At 43.0% G+C, this 23,384-nt stretch overlaps 1 protein-coding gene and 1 non-coding gene across 3 annotated transcripts in view; one reads left to right on the forward strand and one right to left on the reverse strand.

Moving 5' to 3' along the window:
- The first annotated feature begins 92 nt into the window (after nucleotides 1-92).
- Nucleotides 93-23,384, forward strand: part of Numa1 (nuclear mitotic apparatus protein 1) — a 79,165-nt gene continuing 55,873 nt past the window's right edge. The window contains exon 1 of one of the 2 annotated variants that reach the window (XM_038323334.1): nucleotides 93-263. The gene's annotated coding sequence lies outside the window, so the exon portion shown is untranslated. Of the gene's footprint in view, nucleotides 264-354; nucleotides 377-23,384 lie in introns of those variants that run through there. The other variant, XM_038323350.1, reaches the window with a different exon arrangement.
- Nucleotides 2,865-2,971, reverse strand: LOC119806006. The gene has a single exon (XR_005284062.1). It is a non-coding gene; the product is annotated as a U6 spliceosomal RNA (small nuclear RNA).

Here is a 23,384-nt window from a genome sequence, read left to right on the forward strand (position 1 = left end):
CTGGGGTTTGTAGTTCTTGTTACCGTCAAGGCAAGACCGGGATCCGGAAGTAGTATTACTGCTTCTTCCTTTACTGTGGCCCTTGCTCTTCCTTTTCCCGGGTCCTCCAGGGTGCCCGGCTAACAGCTGCCGACCCGGGCCAATGAGAGGGCAGCGAGAGGGGGCGGGACCATAGTTTAAACTAATTGTGTCTTCACCGTGCGGGATATATCGCGAGGCGAAGTGGCGTCCGGTGTGCGAGTGGCGGAGCAACGCGCGGCCAGGTAACCGGCGCGGGTCTTTGGCTGACGTCAGGGGATGGCCAGGCCTAGAGGGGTTGCTGACCACTCCGGTGCAGGAGGAAGGCCTTCGTAACCGAGGGTAAAAGGAGAACCAGGTTTGTGGGAACCGGGAAATGTTCAAGGTGGTGGATCTGTTTGGGGTCTTGTCAGTGGGATTATGACTGGGGACGCGGTAACGGGGGTTGTGGAATACTCAAAGTGTTGTACCGAAGGTCTCGTGACGCCAGCTGCTCGCTTATTGTTAATGATAGCAGCAGCATCATAACCTAGCAGCATCATAACGGCAGCATACCTTCCGCTATGTGTCTGCCGTTGTGTTGCACGGTATAGGATCTGATTTTTCATTTTCCTAACAACCTTGTTCATGTTTTAGAGGTGAGAACTCCGAGATTTAAGTTTACCTTGGCAAGGGTTGCTCAACTGGTGCGAGTTTTGCTATACTTGGGATTTTTAAGAGTTGAACATAAATAAGGTGAAGGGATAGTGTTGGGATGCCCTTTGTATGGAAACAATGAATTTACCTGCCTTACCTACTTCTTGATTTGATGTGAGGGCAATCAGATATTTTTTTTCTGCAAGCACCTTTGAGAAAACAAATTTAAGATCTTTTTATTGTTTTGTTTTTTTGAGACAGGGTTTCTCTATTTAGCCCTGGCTGCCCTGGAATGTGCTCTGTAGACCAGGCTGTAATGTTGGGGCATCCATTTTCATCCTGCAGGCCTAGACTATCCAACAGACTTTTCTGTAAAGCAGACGATCTTTGAAGGACTGACGTACCCTGTCTTGGCAAAGTTTGGCAGTCTCTTCTTTTGTGTTCTGCTGGTCCAGTTTGGACAGCGTATTGTCAGCAGTGGAGGCAAGGGCAGTCCCTCAACAAAGAAAGCAAACTCTTTATGGAGGTTCCTCAATGCCCATCAGCATTTTTTTTTAAATCGGTGTTGCCAGTAGCAGATGTGTATCACCATCATGAAAAGCTTTATGTTATTAAAACATTTTAAATGCCATATCTGTAAGTCTTTTTGTGGCCTTGAAAACATAACTATCTTGACTATATGATTGTTAAAGATGACTATTAACCTATATTTCTTTATTATCCTAAATAGCTTTTAAGGACTAAAATTTTACATTACCTTTTTTGTTTTTTGAGGCAGGGCTTCTCTGTAGCTTTGGATCCTGTCCTGGAACTAGCTCTTGTGCACCAGGCTGGCCTTGAACTCGCAGAGATCCATCTGCCTCTGCCTCCTGAGTGCTGGGTATGCCACCACCATCCAGCTTACATAACCTTTTAAAATAAGTTGCATAGGTATAATACCTTAAAAATAGAGACATATATACAGTATAGCAAAAATAACCTTAAATTTGTATCAGTATACAAAAATCTATACCAATGTAAAATATATGAGGCTAGAGGTTGTTTAAAAGTAGAATCAACAGGGGCTGGAGAGATGGCTCAGAGGTTAAGAGCATTGTCTGCTCTTCCAAAGGTCCTGAGTTCAATTCCCAGCAACCGCATGGTGGCTCACAACCATCTGTAATGAGGTCTGGTGCCCTCTTCTGGCCTGCAGGCATACACACAGACAGAATATTGTATACATAATAAATAAATAAATATAAAAAAGTAGAATCAACAGTCTATCCTTTTATCCCATCATGTTTATATCATATCCCCACTTTTTATCTTCAGAAAGAAATTCCTGAATCTAATCTTTATTCAGTTTTTTTTTTTGACCATGATCACTAACAATTTGTAGCCAATCCCCCTAAACAATGTCAAATATAACTCACCGAATGACCAAAACTATCCATCCCATCTCTTGGGAATATGAGTGTTGTATTCTGTAGACTGCTTCTGGTTGTCGGGGGTGGGTATTGGAATCTTTGAGGAGACTCGAATTAGGATAATGGTTGAAGCCTGATAGAATAGTTTGTGAAGTTGGACCATCTCAGCCAGCATCCTTGAAGCTGTTCTGGATGCAGAGGTCTGAGGAAACTGCAACAGAAGCACTCTGAATGGCTGGATCACTCAGCCACCATTTTCTTTCTTTCTTTCTTTCTTTCCTTCCTTCCTTCCTTCCTTCCTTCCTTCCTTCTTTCTTTCTTTTTTTTTATTAGTTATAAACTGATTGACCCATTAGCTCAGGCTTCTTATTAACTCTTATAACTTATAATAGCCCATTATTCTAGTATATGTTGGCCACATTGCTCGGTACCTTTTTCAGCCAGGCAGTCACATCTTGCTTCCACTGCGGCTGGGTAAAGGATTCCCACCAGGACTTCCTTCTTCCCATAATTCTCTCAGCCACCAATTTTCATTGGCGTGTGGTCCCCTTGCTTTGAAAACATATAAACTTTCAAAGATAGTATACATATCTGCATTAACACAAGTATGGACTGTGTGTTGCACACAAGCCAGCCAAAGATGTTTTTTTATTTTATATTTGAGCAGGTAAAATATATGTCACCTGTCTTGTAGTTTTTCTAGGTTTATTTCTTTATGTCAGAATTTTCAGGAGGTCTCCCCTGATCAAATCTGATCTCTGAGCAACCTTGAATGAATCCATAGCCTTTCATTTCTGTGGAAATAAAAATATAACTTCTTACCCAAATTTGCGTGTCATCCTTGCTCAGGGGCCATGCTAATCTTCTCTGTATCGTTCCAATTTTAGTATATGTGCTGCCGAAGCGAGCATATAACTTCTTTCCCAATGCAACATATTTTTTGACTTCCATTTTGAAGTTATGACATTTAAAAACATATAGGTTGGTTTAGTTTAGCAGTTTCCATAATCCAGTCTCTCTCAGCAGTTGCTGTTTGCTCATCAGCAATCAAAACATTTAATGTCAATACAGCACCATACAGGATCCAGAGTCCCTGAGTATTTCCCATCTTTATGTGGCTTATCCTTTTTATATTATTTTATTTAATCTTTAAAGACTTTACCTTATTTATATGTAGATGGAAGTTTTTGTCTCACCTGGTCCCACAGCCATTCAGTCCCAAATAAACACAAAGAGGCTTATATTAATTATAAACTATTTGGCCTTTTAGCTCAGGCTTATTAAGTAGCTCTTACCACTTAACCCATAATTCTTGTCTGTGTTTACCTTTTCTCAGTAACGCATTCTCATCTTGCTTCCTCTGTGTCTGGCTGGTTACTGTATCTCTGCCAGTTCTCCTAGTCTGGTCACCCCACCTATATATACATCTTTCCTGACTGCTGGCCAATCAGTGTTTTATTAAACCAATATGAGTGACAAATCTTTACAGTGCATTATCCCACAGCATTTATAAGCTATTTTTTCTTTTTCTTTTTTGTTTTTGTTTGTTTGTTTTTTGAGACAGGGTTTCTCTGTAGCTTTGGAGCCTGTCCTGGAACTAACTCTTGTAGCGAATGCTGGCCTCGAACTCACAGAGATCCACCTGCTTCTGCCTCCCAAGTGCTGGGATTAAAGGCATGCGCCACCCCCGCCTGGCCAAACTATTTTTTTCTATGATTGACTATCCCATTTTTTAAGCCTACAGACATTTTTTTAAACACACTGTAACCTTGTAACCTGTAGAAGTTTCTTCCATCTGAATCTGCTTTACTGTGTATCTGTAACCTTTGCATGAGCAAAACCTTAAGCTGCCAGGCAGCTTAGCTCCTGGTGCACTGGAAAAGGTAAACACAGACAAGAATTATGGGTTATGCAGGCCGTGTCCGGGAGAGGCTTCTCTGTACTGTGGCCCGCATGAGACACTGTGGAACTAGAAAGCTTTGTTTGTCTCTGTTTTTGTGTTTGGAACCTTTTAAAAAGCTTTTTCAGGTCTTATGTGGAAAAATGTGCCTTCATGTTGCAGTGAGTCTTTCTCTGTCCCGCCAGCCAGCTCCCAAATTATGACACGGAGACTATTATTAATTATGAAAGCTCGGTCAATAGCTTAGGCTTGTTTCTAACTAGTTCTTATTACTTAAATTAACCCTTTTCTGTTAATGTACTTCCTGACTCATGGCTTTATTACCTCATCTCCCCTAGTGCCTATCCTGCTTGCTCTGGGTCTCTGGCATCTCCACCTTTCTTCTTCCAGTGTCTTTTGTGCCTGGAAATCCTGCCTAGAGTGATTGGCTGTTGTTCAGCTTTTTATTAAACCAGTCAAAGAGTGACATATCTTCACAGTGTACAAAAAGATTACTTCACAACACTTTAGTGCCTCTCTTGGTTCACAAATATTATTTGTTTTTTATTTATTTGTTTGTTTGTTTGTTTTTTGAGACAGAGTTTCTCTGTATAGCTCTGGCTGTCCTAGGACTTGCTTTGTAGACCAGGCTGGCCTCATACTCAGATCCGCCTGCCTCTGCCTCCCAAGTGCTGGAATTAAAATTAAAAGTGTGTGGCACCACTGCCTGGCTCTTTGTTTATTTTATGTTACTTAATGCATTTTATAGTATGGGGTCTCATGTTGTGTGAGCTGTCCTCAAGCTCATGTGGGTGAGCCTGGCTTTGACCCAATCCTCTTGCTTGTTGAGTGTTGCCTGCCTGGTTCCTCTCCAAAGCGTAGCGTATATTTATTTTGGACCGTCTTCCTGCCCTCTTTAGCTTATTCATTCTTTTTTAATAGATTCTTTTTTTTTTTTTTTTTTTTTTTGGTTTTTCGAGACAAGGTTTCTCTGCAGCTTTTAGAGCCTGTCCTGGAGCTAGCTCTTGTAGACCAGGCTGGTCTCGAACTCACAGAGATCCGTCTGCCTCTGCCTCCCAAGTGCTGGGATTAAAGGCGTGCGCCACCACCTCCCGGCTAGCTTATTCATTCTTTCACAATATCTATCTACATCTTTTTGTTTTACCTTTGGGTAGTTTCCTTACATCTATTTTCTAGTATATTAATTTATTCTCCAGTTGAGTCCGATTTGCTTTTTGAGTTCTTAAATTCATCCTTCTTTTTTTTTTTTTTTTTTTTTTTTTTTTTGAGACAGTACTCACAGACTAAACCACACCTGGCTCTAATTCTTATTTTTAAGTAATTCACTTTTATTTACTTGTGTGCATTGGTGTAATGTCTGCATTCATGTCTGTGTGAGGATGTCAGATTTCTTGGAACTGGAATAACAGACAGTTATGAACTGCCATGTGGGTGCTGGGAAGTGAACTTGGGTCCTGCCAGTGCTTTTTTATTTTTTTAGAAGCATTTTGTTTTGTCTTGTTTGTTTTTTAAAATCTGCCAGTTGTATGTTGTTTTTGTCTCATGTTTTCAATTCATTTTATGCCTGTAATTTATTTTTATTTTTATTACTATTATTTTAGTTTTCTGTGTAGCCCTGGCTGTCCTGGAACTTGCCCTATAGACCAGCTGGCCTTAAACTCAAGAGTTCCACTTGCTTCTGCCTCCAGAGTGTTGGAACTAAAGTTGTGGGCCATTATGCCTGACTGTGTCTTTAATTTTATACAAATCATTTATTCGATGTTTATTAATGCTTGGATTTAAATCTGTGCACCAGAAGAATGAACCGCCATATGGGTGCTGGAAATTGAACTTGTGTCCTTTGGAAGGGCAGACAGTACTCTTAAGAGCTGAGCCATCTCACTAGCCTCTATCTGTAATAATTTTTTAAAAATTTATTTAATGTACAGAGGTGTTTAGCATGCATGTATGTCTGTATCCCCTGGAACTGGAGTTACAGACAGTTGTGAACTGCCTTGTGGGTGCTGGGAATTGAACAGGTCCTTTGGAAGATCAACCAGTGCTCTTAACTGCTAAGCCATCTTTCCAGCCCTGTCTGTAATAATTTTTAAATGTCTCCTTTCCCTTTTGGCTTTTCCTCTTCCCCCTTCAGTCTTCTGTTTCTCTCTCTTTTCTTCTCTCTCCCCCATTAAATAAACTCTGTACCCCCAAAGTTAATATATTGTCTTTATCATATAGTTATTGGATCTTTTTTAGGATATTATCCTGATACTTCATAACTGACTCATGATAGCTTACTCAAGTCTTCTATAATTTTTTGGTTGTCATATTTAAAGGACCATCATCTATTGATACCTTAAATAAAGATTTGTTTTTACTATTTATGTGTAGATGTGTCTGTGAAAATGTATGGCCTGTATGTGTGGTGCCTGCAGAGCCCAGAAGAAGGTTGTATCCATTGGAGCTACCAAATGTGGGTACTGGGAACGGAACGCTGTCTAATGGAAGAGCAGTGTCTGTTCTCAATTCCTGACCCATTGCCTACCTCCCCCCTTTTTTTTAAATGAAAGAAGCAGTTTTACTCCTTGGCCCAAGTTTTCTTTGAACTGGAAATTTTACTGCTTCAGCTTCCCAGGTACTGGGATTACAAAGTAGCCATTTTATATGTGGCCTGATTTGGGTTGGTTCTTCCTGGAGCTTGTTTGTTTGCTTATTTATTTTCATGGTGCTAGGAGCTGAACCCAGGCATGTGAGGCAGGTACTCTATCACTGAATTATAACCCAGCCTTCTTAAATGTATTGTGATTATGTTTACTATGTGTGTGCCGTGATGTGTGGAAGTTAGGGGATAGCTGTAGGCAGTTTCTCTGTGTCCCAAAGCTGCTCCTAAATAACCACAGGAAGACTTAGCTTATAAATGTTCAGCTGGTAGCTTAGGCTTATTTTTAGCTAGCTTTTAAAACTTAATACATTTCTATTATTCTCTGTGCTGCCCCAAGGCTTGTTTACTTCGTCTGTGTACTTTTCATGTTGCTTGCTCTGCACCTCTGGTGTCTCCTCAGACTTCTCAGGTTTTCTCTGAAAACCCTGCAGCCCAGGCTGACCTTGAACTCACAGAGGTCTGCTGGCTCTGGCTCTGGAGTGCTGGTGCTGGGATTAAAGGCGTGTGCCACCACTGTCCAGTTTAACTTTTTTTTTTTTTTTTTTTTAAAGCTAGGCAGTGGGAATGGAGGAGAAGGACAAGGCCTGCCGGAGCCGTGTTTACCATGCTAGAGCTGCTGGAGCCCCTTCATTCTCACCTTTTGTTTTGTTTTTGGGTTGTGGGGTAAGTGGGCATTAGTCTCTGTGGCTGCTTCCTGCTGACACTGGGGTGTTGTTAATAGGGAACCCAAGGAAGCTGAGGTTTTGGTCAAGGCGGGGAAGAGCAGGCTGTTTGAGTTGTTCCATAGAGAGAGAAGTGTAGTCCGTGAGAGGGAACCAGGAGGTAGAACCCAAGCAAACAGCTGGGCTGGTGCTGGAGTTGTCTCTAGTTGATCTGAAATCTTTTGAGACAAATAGACTACGGACAAAGGTAAAGGTAAGGAGTTTAGAAATTTGGTTTTTGTTTTTTGAGACAGGGTTTCTTTCTGTGTAGCACTTCTTGCGGTCCTGGAACTAACTCTATAGACCAGGCTGGCTTAGAACTCACAGAGATCCACCAATCTTTGCCTCCCAAGTGCTGGAATTAAATTGTGTGCCACCATTGCCTGGGCTAGAAAAAAAAATTTTTTTTTCTTTTATCTTGGATGTACATTTGTTGTGGGAATTCCTTCATCCAATGGCTTTTGGGGTATCAGCCCTTAGGGCGTGGTCTGAGGCTCTACGAGTGGACCAACAAGCAGAGAGAAGTGTTCGCTGTCTCAGGAGGTTGGAGCAGAAACAGACTTGTGCTGTTGTTCACATCTCCTGGGGAAAAGCAGTGCAACAGGGCGACTTCCACCTGGTCCGATATTCTGTGAGTCTGTGTTTCCCTTTAAATCCCTTTTCCTTTGTATCCTCATAATAAAGGCAGTTTGTAACTCTTGCAATACCTTTCACATTATACATTTAAGACTTTTAGGTTCATGGTCCTGATAATAGGGAAGAGGATCCCTAAGACCAGGGAAAGGGGGAAAGAACAATGGAAAGAGAGATCTCACCCTTAGGAATAGGCAGTTTGCGGGAAAATCCAGGCTGTTGGTTGACAGGAATACTTGTCTGGAGTCAGTTTGAGAGTTCTTGAGAGGAGCCAGGAAAATTTAGATTGGCTATAGAAGGTTAATTGGGGAATAACTTACCTGAAAGTAGGGTCTGGTTATGGTGGGGAGGATATAATTTGAGAGGCTTTTTGTTATGTTAGAATAGTCTTTCCTGGGGTATTCAGGTGGGTTTTGAAATTGAGATATTTTAGGAACATGGATAATTGCGAGACTCTTGGCAAACTGTGAGAGGGACAGTTTGTAGCAGGTTTTTGGGTTGCTGTGGAAAGGTTGAGAGAACTTGGCGTTGGTTTTCAAAGGGGGACTTAGATTGTTGGGACAGTCAGTAGTGGCAGTAAGGACTTGGCAGCAAGAGGGGTGAGACTAATGGAGGACACTGAGTAGTATTGCAGAGAAAGCAATGGGAGACATTAGTGGAAGCATCAGTGAAGTTGAGAAGAAAGTTTGTTGGGTGACCTTGGCCCAAGTGAGTGGCCATGAGAGTGTGTGTTGGAGAGGAGATGGCTTGGGTTTAGTTATGCCTTGTAATTGTGAGGGTAGGGTTTGTCTAGAATGTTTGAGGTCTGAGGACATCTGGACAGTTAATAAATTTAGGGGAGTTAGTTGGCAGTCATTTGGACAGAAAAGTAGGAGTGTGAGAAAAGAGCTGAGATTTGTGGGGAGCAGGTGATGGTGAGAGAACAGGAACACTGATAGAGGGCTAGTCAAAGTGGCCATCTCACAGGCCGGCTGGAAGGTGTAGGCAGAAGTAGCTGGAGGATCCTCTTGTGTATGAGAGGGATGGAATAGGAGTGTAGAGGAGCTAAGGAGTGTTGTTGGTGTAAAGGAATAAGAATGGAAGAATTGGGGGAGGGAGGACAGGTAAGAAATATGAGTGAGGTGCACTGAGGTGCACTGCAAGGTGATTCTGGAGTTAGAAATGGAGTAACTGATGGAATAAACTGCTGTCATCAAGAAACACTAAGCCAAGCTGGAGAGATGGCTCAGAGGTTAAAAGCATTGACTGCCCTTCCAGAGGTCCTGAGTTCGATTACCAGCAACCACATGGTGGCTGACAATCATGTATAAGATCTGGTGCTCTCTTCTGCCGTGGAGACATACATGCAGGCAAACCACAGTATACATAATAAATAAATATTTTTTTTAAAAAAAGAAACACTAAGCCACAGTAAGGAAGAAGTTCCTTGTATACTCTTCTTGCTTCCCATTTTTCCTTTAGTCCCTGCTTGATAGAGTTGGAGGTAGCTGGTGAAAATAGGCCAGTGTTCCAACCCCAGCGCTGGGCTGGAAAGCTGAGCCCAAGCTGGGTGGTGGCGCACGCCTTTAATCCCAGCACTTGGGAGGCAGAGGCAGGTAGATCTCTGTGAGTTTAGGGCCAGCCTGCTCTACAGAGCAAGTTTCAGGACAGAGGCACACTTAGAAACCCTGTCTTGAAAACTGAAAAACAAAAAAGAAAAACAGAAAGCAGAGCCCAGTAGGGAGTCATGGAACTGAGATGAGAGATGGTAATGAATGACACAGTCTAGAAGGGAGTTTACTGTATTTCTGGACATTTCAGTCATAATTTAATGGTGGGTTTTTAGGTTGTTTGACTCATTATATCAACTGTAGTAGCAATAGCTAACATCCCCCCCAGCATATCATGTGAAAGAGGCACTATTCTAAGTAATTTATATGAACTACTTCCCAAAGATATATGAGGTAAATTCTATTATTATTACCTTTTCCTTTAATCAGGAACGAAACTGAGGCACAGATAAGTTAGATCATCTGTTCAAAGACATATACTGTGTAAATAGTGGAGCTGGTGTCCAATCCCACCGTTCTGAGTTTGTTTCCACTTTTAAGGAATTTTTTAAATGTGTGTGTATCTGAGTGTCTGTATGTGCACCATGGGGGCCAGAAAAGGTTGCTGGACCCTCTGGATGTAGACTTTCTTTTCTTTTTTGGTTTTTCGAGACAGGGTTTCTCTGTGGCTTTGGTGCCTGTCCTGGAACTAGCTCTTGTAGACCAGGCTGACCTCGAACTCACAGAGATCTGCCTGCCTCTGCCCCCCTAGTGCTGGGATAGAAGGCGTGCGCCACCACCGCCCAGGCCAGGCGTAGACTTTGTAGCAGGTGTGAGCTGTGTGATAGTGATGTGGTCCTAGGACCTAAGAGGTCCTCTGCAGGAGGAGCAAGTGCTCCTAACCATTGAGCCTTTCTACCTTCTTCCTCCTTTTTTTTTTTTTGAGTCATGTCTTGCAATGTAGCATAAGTTGGCTTTAAACTCATAGTCCTCTTATTGCCTCAACTTCCCCCTTTTGGGGTTATAGATATGCGCCATCTGACTTTTGTATTCTTCCTTGAACCTGGGGTGTTACATGCTCCTCCATTGAGCTATATCCCCAACCCTTTAAAAAATGATTATTTTCAGTTGGGCATTGTGGCACACACCTTTGATCCCAGAACTTGGGAGGTACAGACAGGTGGATCTCTGTGAGTTCAGGCCAGCCTGGTCTATTGAGTGAGTTCCAGGACAGCCAGACCTATATAGTGGAACCTGCCCTTCCCTAAAACAACAAAAACCTAAAACAAAACAAAAAATCCAAAAACCAAAACCACCCCCAAAACCATGCCCCTCCAAACCAAAATAAAAATAAAACCCAACAAAAGAATTCTTCATCCAGTGTCATGATCCCTTTTCTAGTTTCCTGACTTACAAACCCACATCCAACCCTTCTTTATTTGAGTTTCCCTGAATTGTCTATGCTGGCCTTGAACTCAGAATTCTGCCTTAGCCTATTAAGTAGTTGAGATTACAGGTCTTCATCTTCCTCCTCCTCCTCTTCCTCCTTCCTCCTCCTTCTCCTCCTTCTTCCTCCTCCTTCCTCCTCCTCCTTCCTCCTCCTCCTCCTCTTCCTCCTTCTCCTTCCTCCTCTTCCTCCTCCTCCTCCTCCTTCCTCCTCCTCCTTCCTCCTCCTCCTTCCTCCTCCTCCTCCTTCCTCCTCCTCCTTCCTCCTCTTCCTCCTCTTCCTCCACCTTCCTCCTCTTCCTCCTTCTTCCCCTTCTTCCTCCTTCTTCCCCTTCCTCCTCCTCCTTCTTCCTCCTTCTTCCCCTTCCTCTTCCTCCTCCTTCCCCTTCCTCCTCTTCCTCCTCCTCTTCCTTCTTCCTCTTTCTCCTTCCCCTTCCTCTTCCTCCTCCTTCCCCTTCCTCCTCTTCCTCCTCCTCTTCCTTCTTCCTCTTCCTCCTTCTTCCTCTTTCTCCTTCCCCTTCCTCTTCCTCCTCCTTCCCCTTCCTCCTCTTCCTTCTTCCTCCTCCTCCTCCTCCTCCTCCTCCTCCTTCTCCTCCTCCTTTTTTTTGGGGGCGGGGACTGGGTTTTTCTGTGTGACAGTTCTGGCTGGCCTGGAACTTGCTTTGTAGAACAGGTTGGCCTAGAACTCAGAGATCCTCCTGCTTCTGTCTCCCGAATGCTGAGATTGAAGGCATTCCCCACCACCACCCAGCTAGTCTTTGTGCTTAACATTGCATGCTTTTTAATTTTTTACTTCTTTGCACATATGTTCATGTACCACGTATACACAGTGCATATGGAGGCCCAAGTGGACATTGGATTCCCCTGGAACCTTACAGGCTGTAGGCTGCAGTGTGGGTTCTGGGAATTGAACCAGGATCCTCTGGAAGAACCACTAGTGCTCTTAACTGCTGAACCATCTCTCAGCTATTCTTTTTAATTGTTAGTTTGTTGTTGTTTGTTTGTCTTTACTGTGTAGCCTTGACTGGTCTGGAACTTGCTACGTAGATTGGTCGACCTCAACTCACAGAGGTCCTTCTGTCTCTGCCTAAGAGTGCTGGGATCATTAGGTGTGTGACTCCATTCCCCTCTTTCACTGTAGTTAGACAAGCATGTCTAACTTCATTATGTATCTCCATTCTGAGTCTTCATTATGTATCGCCTGTGTGTAGTTCCTTGGCCAGAAAAGGACATGAAAATTTCTGCAGAATTGAAGTTACAGATATTTGTGAGCTGCCATGTGGGTACTGAAAACTGCTGGGTCCTTTGGGAAGAGCAGCCAGTACTCTAAACTGCTGAGCCATCTCTCCAGCCCCTTATCTTGTCTTTTTTTTTTAAAGATTTATTTATTTATTATGTATACAGTGTTCTGCCTGCATATATATTCCTGCAGGCCAGAAGAGGGCACCAGATCTCGTGTGGTTGCTGGGAATTGAACTCAGGACCTCTGGAAGAGCAGCTAATGTCTTAACCTCGGAACCATCTCTTTACAGCCCCTTCATTCTGATTCTTTAGTAAAATGCTAAGCATGGTGGGTTTGAGAAGCAAGCTCTCCTGTACAAAGTGCTATAGTTCTTGACCTGATTAATGGAGGTTTTCAGGGAATATTTCTTTACCTTTCTGTCTGATAAGCTGGGGTAGTTGCTGCTTGGAAAGGGCTTGGGTGCTGTTGATTGAGAGGAAAGAACCGAGATTATGGATTGGCTATTAAGTAGTCAGTCACTATAATAAGGGACCACTTGGCAGAAGGAGAATGATCTGATGGTTTTAGAAGGAAGAGGAGGCATTAGTGTAAGCATGCTCCTGGACTAGGGCTCTAGTTGGCAGCTATGTTATGTTGCCTTTTCTTCCTGCCCTATTTAAGGGCCAGTTTCTTTGAAGTCAGTGCAGGAAATGCCAGTGACTCAGCCTTGCAGATTCCTTCTGCTTATTGCAGCTGCAGACTGGTTTGTCTGGTAAGGAGTAAGACTGCATATATTCCAGCACACTTACCTGACTACTTGGGTCTCCCTATGTCTTGCCAGAGATATTTTTTAGGTTGTTTTGGTACCTTATGGCAAGGTGGGTGCACCTATGCCTGTAATCCTAGCACTTGGGAGGCTAAAGCAGGAGGATCATGAGTTTGTGGCCAGCCTGGATTATACAGCAATAATATAGACTAGACTGCAGGCTGCATGGTGAGACACTAAAAAGCAAAGCAAACCAAAAGATTCAATTTAGAGCTTGGTGTGATGGTGCACACCTTTTAATCCCAGCATTTAGGAGGCAGAGGCAGAGGCAGGTTCATCTCTGAGTTTGAGGCCAGCCTGGTCTAACTACATAGCAAGACAAGACCCTATCTTTAAAAACAATTACTCCAAAGCTACAGAGAAACCCTGTCTCAAAAACAAACAAACAAACAATAAATAAATAAATAAACAAACAAACTTAGAGGAATTATATCTGGCGTTTGTTAAGGAAGGTGAATCTAAAACATAGAGAAACAAAGTATAATTTTGCAAGGCAGTGTATAATGTAGACTTGATTCTCTTGTCCAGTCTGTAAACCCTGTAGGGATTGTGAGAGTCCCTTCAGTAGCCCTTGTAACTAGGAAAAACTTTGACAGGAAGATGGGGTTTGAAAGAGAGTCAGAATTGGAGGCACATGGATTATGGTTACTTAAGTAAACTGTGATTTGGGCTCCCCACCACACTATTTAGGTTTTATATCATGAAATATAAATGATGGTTCTGTGGTGTTTGTGCTTTTCTACCACAGAACCTAGTAGTATATAGAACTTTTGCTTAGGCTTCATATAGGTCTAAACACTGTTGCTAGCATTGTACCAGCTGTTTGATCTTGGGAAAGTTTCTTCACTTGCAAGACAAAAGACAACTAAAAATTATTTAAAAGTTTATTGTAATGTTCACAGTAAAATATTTATGAATAGTTAAATGTCTTTTGGAGGGGCAATGCTCCCTCATTTTGCCATATGACTGACAGGAACTTTCATTCCTGTGACTTGACCTATGTCTGAAGGTTTGTTTGTGCCTCTTGACCATAATAACCAGGTCTCATTCTCCTGCCTTCAGATGGCCAAGAGCTTAATACAGTTGACTTGGAAACGTCACCCAAAGAGTTTAGATCTGATGCCAGAGAGAAATGTTTAAAAAGGAGATTGGTGTAGAGTCTCGTGAGGGACTTTTCCTGGTTTAGACACTATAATCCTCACAGGGTAGGGCATCCTAAATGCTGACCCAGTGGGGGGTGTGGTTTGGCATTCTTTCTATAGGAGGCCTATATTTCTGCCCAATGACTCTTCCTGCTCTGTCATTGACTCATCCCAAAGGTTTGGTCCTCATTGCTTCTCTTCTGATTGCTCTGTGATCCACAGAGCTCCAGGACTGCCTAGGATGATGGGAGCCCTAGCTGCCTGACAGTGGGTGGGATATGGGAATGAACAGCATTCTCATCCCTTTGCCTCCCATCCCCGAGTAGAGCAAGTTCAAGTTCAGACTGCTGCAGAATACTGTCCAAACTTACAGGGGCTGTCTTCCAGGAGGTAAGTTAATGATTCCTGCCCTTTCTCTCCTTTTAGATAGATGGACTTTTTTGGGGAATGTTCTCTGCTACTTTTCTCCTCATCTAGGATCTATAAGATGTCAGTCATGAAATAAACAGGTCATTGTAGGAGGTTTGCTTCTCAGCATCTGGGTTTTAGAGCCATTCTATGTGTGTCTTATACTCCTGTGTTAGCTCCCATTCCTTTGGTCACAGAAGGAAATGACAGTGAAAAGCTGAAAAGGGGAAGCTGTGTAGATAAACGCTGGGAGTCAGTATATGTTGAGTTTCCAACTCCTGCTAATTAGTAGTGTGACCAGGGACCAGCTGCCTAACTTCAGTGGACTCATATTTAAAGATGGACAGCTTAGGTTGCATATATAGTTTTGGAGAGTTTTCCCAGAGTCAAAATTAATGTAAATTTTTTTATGTGAAAAAAATGTGTATTGGCAACATCCAGAGCATGGTGATAAGGAGGCAGTTGAACATGCGCCTTCTTTTCTGTGCCAGGCCCTATCAGGATATTGACTTTAGCCACACCAGTGTCATAGCTTTTTCACAGCCTGTTTGATTAGTGCTTATTAACCTTGACATCCATAACAAAACAAGTGTGTTGTTGTCTTCTGTCCTCTTCATGCCTGACTCAGGGGTTGGGGGAACTTGATGATGTCATAGTGGTCAGACTTGTTTCTCTTGGGCTGCTCTTGGGGAGGGTATTGGGCTGCCTCTGGAACTTCAGGGGCTTGGGCCTCCAGCAGGTGGGTGACTCGAGAATGTGGATACCTTTCAGTACTGTCTTCTTGCCCCCCCACCCCCCACAGGATTTCTCCACCTGCCTCTGCCTCTGCATTAATGGCATACACCACCACTGCTCAGTGGCCTTCTTGACTTTTAAGGCCTTTCCTTTGATATCAATTTTGGGAGGGCGAGAACCTTATTTTTTTGCTTTTGGCATCATCTTGGCAAAAGCTAAGTTTTCTTATATCTGGTGACAGATACACATATTTTGGTCCCCTCCTTTTGTAAGTTTATCTCCCTCAAAGTAATGGTGTTCTCAGTCTTTACATTTATTCTAGTATGCATTTGTTCAAAAGGAACTGTCTTTTTTTCTTAACAGCAGTGCTCAAAATTAATCCAAGCATGCTATGGAATTGATTGACCACTGGACTGCACCTTATAGCCCTTAGCCAATCTCCTGAATCTTTTCAGAGTTGATTTCACTTTCAATGGGTAAATTCAGTTTTTGGAAACCTTCAGAAAATGTTTTGTGTCTAAGAATCAAGAAAAACTATCTTTTATTTATTTTTGTAAAAAAAAAAAGAAGTGTGACAGACTATAAAACACCTAATTTTTCTTTCTGCGTATATGGGACAGTGTATGAACACAATTCCTCAAAAAAACTGTTTTGTAAATGTTTAAGTCGTGATTAAAAATGTAATCACGCCGGGCGGTGGTGGCGCACGCCTTTAATCCCAGCACCCGGGAGGCAGAGGCAGGCGGATCTCTGTGAGTTCGAGACCAGCCTGGTCTACAAGAGCTAGTTCCAGGACAGGCTCCAAAGCCACAGAGAAACCCTGTCTCGAAAAACCAAAAAAAAAAAAAAAATTAAAAAAAAAAAAATTAAAAATGTAATCACGGCCGGGCGGTGGTCACGCACACCTTTAATCCCAGCACTCAGGAGGCAGAGGCAGGCGGATCTCTGAGTTCGAGGCCAGCCTGGCCTACAGAGCTAGTTCCAGGACAGGCTCCAAAACTACAGAGAAACCCTGTCTTGAAAAACAAAAACAAAACAAACAAACAAAAAATGTAATCACATTAGCATTATTTAAAGGAAAACTAATCTGGTTATAGTTTTCATGTGGTTTAACAAGATGGGGAACTATTTGACTAGAGCTGCTTTCCTGTGTGCTTACTGTGTGTATTTTTGTTAAAGTGACTAGACAGTGAAGAAAATTAGGCTTTTCCTGGTAGTCTTCTGAAACCACAAATAATTGAAGGGTCGAAAGAGAGGTGGAACATATACTTGTAGGAAGCTGTGACTACCAGGCTAGGGTGTGTTCATCCCTAGTAGAACCTCCAAGAAGCCTGCAGTATTTTCAGCCTGATGGCTGATCCTCGGGAGGTTCAGAGGGTTGGAAATTCCAGAGTATTGTGGGATAATCACAGTGATTTATTTTTCTTCTCTTTTCCTTCAGTAGTATAGGTTGGAAGTGGGACGGAAGGTTAGTGGGGCAAAACAGAGGGCTGTAATGCAATGCCTTCATCTATTGTAGTCATATACCTGAGCATCAAGTACCTGACAGTACTTGAAGTTGGTTTGTAAAATAAAGTGCTTGGCAGCCTAGCCAAGTGATTCTGTTGCCAGGTCTATATTAAATAAGCATTCGCATTTCTCTTTCTTACTCTGTCTTCTTTTTCTTGTTTTTTTGTTGTTGTCTTCCTTAGCTTTATGTAAGTATCAAGATGCTAAAAGTTCTAAAATCAGGTAAGCCTAAGAAGGTTTGAGGTGCTAAATCAGATGTGATGCAGTGTCCCGGGAATTCCAGTATTGGGAATTCCACTATCAATCACTATCAGTCAAGGGTTGTCAGAGTTAAGTCCAGCCTGCACTGCACAATGAGGACCAGCCCAGCCAGGGAAAGTAAGACCCTGTTGAAAAAGAAAAAGAAAGAAAGAAAGAAAAGAGAGAGACAAAACTAAAAAATCCAAGAAGGTTTGAGGATGGAAGTATCTGTCTAAAGCTGCTTAAGTACTGGCATAGCAGCATTTGTACCTTTACCCCTAAATTATCCCTCCTTCTCTTCCTCCTCCTCTTCTTCTTTTTTGTTTGTTTCGGTTTTTGTTTTTTGAGACAGGGTTTTTCTGTGTAGCTTTGGAGCTTGTCCTGGATCTAGCTCTTGAAGACCAGGCTGGCCTCGAACTCACAGAGATCTGCCTGCCTCTGCTTCTCGAGTGCTGGGATTAAAGGCGTATGCTACCACTGCCTGGCTGTGCCTAAATTATAGTGACCTTTCTACCTGCAGCCACAGCTGAATGATCAAATTCAAAGTAGCTGTTTAATGAGAAGCAGCCCCTTGGACTTCTCCCCTGAAACACAGTCACAGGACATGCAGGGCTGAGGAGTCGTCCTTAGGAGGACTGTTGTTTAAGGAAGGTGGGCAGGGAATTGTGCCCTAGAGGACTGGGGGACTGTCTTCTCTGTTGTTAATTTTGAGCCCTTCTTGAAAGGAGTTCTTTGATTGGTGCAGTAGGAGTCAAAGCCCGAGAGCAGGGCTAGTTGCTGAAGAAACAACGTGGCCCAGTCAGTTGCTTTTCTGTCTTTTTTGACCTGCAAATTACCCTAAGAAACAAGACTGCTTAGCTCACTAAACAGTCACTTGGCTGGAAGATTGCGCTGCAGGTTTTCCTAGTTCTCATCCTTCCCTCAGTGATTGGTAAACACAGTCAGCTTGTCAACCTCCCTGAAGTTGTAGGCCCTTGGCATTAAAATTGTTTTGTTCTTACTCCCCATTCATGCTAGATGTATGACTTGCAATTAGGGGAACTGTCCTTTTTGACCGGCTCCACTGGCTGCCTAATAAAGCAATTTACTAACCTAGGGCCAATTGTCTGTCAGGAAGCATTATTTAATACATTATTTAATAGCCACTGTGTACAGGTGCTGTGGGAAGGGAAACTAGGTGTTTTTTTGTTTGTTTGTTTTGTCTTTTGGGTCTTTTTTTGTTTTTGTTTTTGGAGACAGGGTTTCCTGGTGTAGCTTTGGAACCTGTCCTGGTATTTGCTCTGTAGGCCAGGCTGGCCTCAAACTCACAGTGATCTGCCTGCTTCTGCCTCCCAAGTGCTGGGATCAAAGACATGCACCACCACAGCCCAGCTGTCTTTTGGATTTTAATTTGGATGAAACAGATATATAGTCAGCATTCCTCTAGGGAGAGTGAAATAAAGTATGTAGAGGAACAAGCAGTAAGGGCCATATGGAAGAAAAGAATAACTGTTTCTTACTGTGGGCGCTAGGAGAGCTGAAGAGAGAAGGCATTTTAGTAAAATCATAGAGGATGAATGGGAATTCAAGAGACACCATGGGCACTGACATAGACCCTGGATAATATCTGGCATTTTGAAATAAATATACTTGAATTAGACAGTGTTTTCAGAGAATGAAATGAGGTTGGAAAGGAAACTGAAAGCTGTATCTTAGAGAACTTGGAATGTAAAAATATTTTTTCCTAGATTTATTTTTTATGCATGCATGTTTGTCCTACATGTATGTATATGCCAGCAGAGGTCAGAAGAAGGTGTTGGATCCCCAGGAACTGGAATTACAGATGATTTTGAACACTATATCGGCACTGGGAACCAAACTCAGGTCTTCTGCAAGACCAAGTGTTCTAAGTCACTGAGCCATCTCTTCAGCCCCAAATATGCTAAGGAATTTTGATTTTATTCTGTATTGAATTCTCTGTGTGTGTGTCAATGTGACTCAATTCACATAGGTCTTGGTCTATTTTTGTTTTTCAAGACAGGGCTTCTCTGTTAACCAGGTTAACTCTAGTTGTCCTGGAACTCCTTCTGTAGACTGGCTTTGAACTCAAGAGATCTGCCTGCTTTTGCCTCCCGAGTGCTGGGAATAAAGGCATGAGCTACCGCTGCCTGGCTGGTCTTGGTCTATTTTTTAACTGTAAGGTTTAAGGTGTTAGGTAGAGAAGGTGTGAATCAGTGCTGGGATTAAAGGCAGGTGCCATTATGCCTGGCATCATAAAAAAATTTTAGTGTCTTAGCTCAGTGGTAAGAGGTAGTCTTTTGGCTTTATTTGTGTGTTTTGAGGTCTGTCTTTCAATACTGTATGCCAGATCTATACTATATAAGTTCATGTGAAAATTAACCATATTATAGCATAGCTGGACTGTAGGCAATTTGGCCTTTAGATATTAAATGTGGATTATTGTTATTTGTACTCAAGAAAGAAATATTTTAGACTTTCCAGGCCATATGGTGGCAATTGTTAACTGCCATTAGAGAATAAATTAGAGCCATAGGCTCTAATGACTGGTATGGCTGTTTAGTCTCAGAGAAATAGTAGTTTGCATGTAGAGAGAAGTATCTCATACCAGGATTATCAGTGCTTTGCACTGACCAAAATGAATGTCAGGCATAGCAAAATGGGAGAAGAAAATTGTAGAACATTCTGTGTTAGTACTCAGGCATCTGTCCTGGCCTGCCCTTGGGGTTCTGACACGCTACGTCCTCAGCTGTAGCCACTAAGAGAGCCTCCTGTGCACATTCACCCTTTTAAAAGGGCCCTGCCCACCTTCCATCTCTTTCTCTCTCTGCCTCTCCTCTTCTGCTCCTGTCCCAGAGGCCGGTCTCCCCCTCCCCTTCTCCTTTCTATGTTCCCTTTCCCCTAATAAAAAAAAAAAAAAATCCTTCCATGTGAACTCTGTTGCATGGTGTCTGCCTCTCGTTCTTTTTTTTTTTTTTTTTTTTTTTTTTTTTAATTACAACCTGTAGGTCGTTCATCTTTGGGGGACCTGGGAAAGCTGGGGTGCTGGCCACGTCCTGGAGTAGCTGGCTGTTTCACATCACTGTCCAGGTTCTGTGCAACTCTCAGGCGCTGCCTGGACCTGGCAAAATGCTTTTCGCGGTGGATCCAAGTCAACTCCCTAGGGCTTAAAGCACCTGATTCTTTTCCTGTAACCACAGCATCACCCAGACGTGTTTGATAGTCTTACGCCTCCAGCTATATGGCCCACAGCTGGTAGGTCTGTAACACTAACTTGGTTGATTAGGAATGGTCAGTGTTAATGGTCCAAAAACATCCCAATGGGAGCAAGGAGGTATAAACGATGACACAGCTCCCATGCATGAGACCCAAGAGTCTTCAATTCCTAGCGTCCTAGGAAATAAGAATGGGTCAGTTTCAAGACAGGTACAGGCTTTCCAGTGAGCAGACACACAAAGTGCGGGGCCCAAGGACTCTGAGCCGCAGAGAGACACAGTCGCTTGGTACCAGGACTTCGAGAAAAGCCAGAATGCGAGGGGAGGACTGTGCTTGAGAAAGGAAGTCTCACATCCAGGGGAATGGTCAAAAGTAGGTGCTAGCCCTGCCAGAGACCCAATTGCCAGTATTGAATGGAAGGCGAAGCTGCCAGTGAGCGAGAAAGCAGATTTGTTGCAGGTGGAAGAGAGTGGATCTGTTGAGGGTGGAGCAGGAGGTGGGGAGGGTCCCAGTGTGAAGTGATTACTTTTCAGTGGACTCTGCCTCTAAGCAAAAATGCTGCACACGGCAGAATTAATGTGAAAGGTTTATTGTGTGTGTGTGTGTGGGGGGGGAGCGGAAAAGTGAAAAGCTGATGCTTCCTTTCATCTCTCAGGATCCCTGGCAGAATGTTACAAAGGTCCCGTGAAATGTCAGGATATAGAGTGCTGGGAAGCAGATTTTTGGTAGGCTTATTCTCCATGTGTGAGGCAGAATGAGATCCAATAGTTTTTTATCAAGTGAGGATCGAACAAAAGGTACAAGCTGCCATGGAGAGTCATCACTCAAGGAGTGGGAGCTGTAGGGCAAAGCCTGAAGGACCCACGGGTCCAAGAAAGGCACAGGTCTCCCAGTGAGTCGTCATGCAGAGGGTGGGCACTGAGAGCTCTTAAGTCCCAGAGGGAGCCATGGTTGCCTGGTGCCAAGACTTAAGGAAGCCAAAAGGCAAAAAAACAAAACAAAACAAAACAAAACACCACACTGGAGAGACGAATCCTCACTCAGGAAATAGCCAGAGGTGGGGGAAAGGGAGGGACCCAAAAATCTGAAGAGACGCTGTTGTATGTGGACCAGGTTGCAGGATCCTAGCATGCCTCAAACTGCCTGCGGGCAGGAGGAAGCTCCAGGAGAGCCTTTCCTGGTCAGGGAACCAACCTTGCAATTTAAACCAGCATGAGAGAGAAAGATGCCGTGCAGCAGTTCAGTGGAGGGGATTTTTATTAGAGGGAAGGGAACATAGAAGGGGGAAGGGGAGGGGGGAGACCGGCCTCTGGGACAGGAGAGGCAGAGAGAGAAAGAGATGGGAGGTGGGCAGGGCCCTTTTAAAAGGGTGAATGTGCACAGGAGGCTCTCTTAGTGGCTACAGCTGAGGACGTAGCCTGTCAGAACCCAAGGGCAGGCCAGGACAGATGCCCGAGAACTATCACTAATCGAATACTTTTCTCAGAGCGTTAACAATGTTAGGAATTGCTTATGTACCAATATGGAGATAGGTCAGACATTTGGGGAGAGCGGTTTTGGGGATTAAGGTCCAGACCATGATAGACATGCACTCTAATAGAGCTGAGCTACTTCCTCAGCAGCTTCCCCCTTCTTTTTGTAATTATTATTTCTATTTTTCTGTAGGTTCTCACTAAGTTGTTTAGGAAAGCACTGTATTTGCAATCTTTCTGCCTCAGCCTCTCAAGTAGCTCAGACTACGAAGTGTGCCACTGCGTTCAGCATAGAACTTGTTGTATGTGTGCGCGTCTCCCAGGCGGGCCTCGAACTCAGAGCTCCGACTGCCTCTGCCTCCCAGGTGCTGGGATTAAAGGTGTGCCACCACTCTCTGACAATATTGGCCATTTTTATTATCTCAGAAGTTGAGCCAGGCTGATTCCTGTAATCTCAGGAGGATTACAGTAAGTTTAAGGCCAAGCAGGCTATATAGTGTGTTTCAGGCTAGACTTGGGAATGTATCTTAGTATTAATGATTCAGAGTATTTTCACTTTTCAGTGTCAGGTTTTTCCTTATTAGCTAAACTTGCTCCCGTGTCCCTTGCCCTAGTATTGGCTTCACTGCCGTTACCAAGATGCTCTGAATGGGGAGAAGTGGGTTCACACTGATGTTCATCCTTACCTACTGAGAATACCCTACATGTAGGTCAGTTATGTGTCATCCTGAGACATAAACCCGAGTGCACCTGAGCTTTAGTTGCCATCTTAGCTTTGTCTATACTTCATTTTTCTCAACAACTGACTCTTGTTGATTAACTGAAAATAGTAATACCTCCTTACAGGGCTCCTGTGAACAGCACTTGAAATACTTTGTAAATGGGAGACATGTGACCAGTTGTGTAGAGACTTGGAAGATGAATAAATTTCAATTGTAAACTAGTATACTAGTCTCTTGTTTTTAAACAAGTGAGCATGATCATCCTGTCTTAGACCTTTTAATTATTTCCACTCTTTCAAATGGTACCCAGACCTATGACATTAGATCCAAACATAGTTCTCACTAGTTCTTGATTACTTTTAACTAAGAGACAACCCAAGTCTAAGACTTAACTTTCAGTCTGCCTGGATTAAATTATGGACTTTGAAGTGGAACAGACTTGGGTTTGAATATTAATTCTACATATAAGTCTCATGATAATTGGATTCTTGCTCTCCAGTTAGGATCTCAGTGTGAGTGTTTGTGAGGAGAGCGCATGCTCTCCGCAGTGAAAGGATTTACTCTTGCATTCCTTTCTCTTTTCTGGTGTCATTTACTAGCCTAGACATTTAAAGTATTTCTAGAATTCTGCTTTTCTCATTCAATAATTGAGTGTGTAGACTTCTCATAAGTCATTCTCAACATTGTCTCTTTTTTATTGTCAGTTTTTTTCAGACATATATCACTTCCTGTTTGGTACTGACAGTTTACAAAAGCTGTAAGAGCCAGGTTGAAGCAAAGGCTCAAAGTTCCAAATATTTTTACTTAAACTTTCTACAGTTGGGGTGGTGGTGCAGACCATTTTTTTAAAAAATAAATTTATTTTTTATATCTTGGCCACACTTTTTTCTCTCTCCTTTCAGTCCCCCCATACGTCCTCTCTTCCCAGTCCCCCATACCATTTTTATACCAATTCTAATGATTTATTTAAATTTATGTGCATTGG

This window comes from Arvicola amphibius, chromosome 1 (assembly GCF_903992535.2).
Source record: "Arvicola amphibius chromosome 1, mArvAmp1.2, whole genome shotgun sequence".
NCBI classification, from domain to species: Eukaryota; Metazoa; Chordata; class Mammalia; order Rodentia; family Cricetidae; genus Arvicola; species Arvicola amphibius.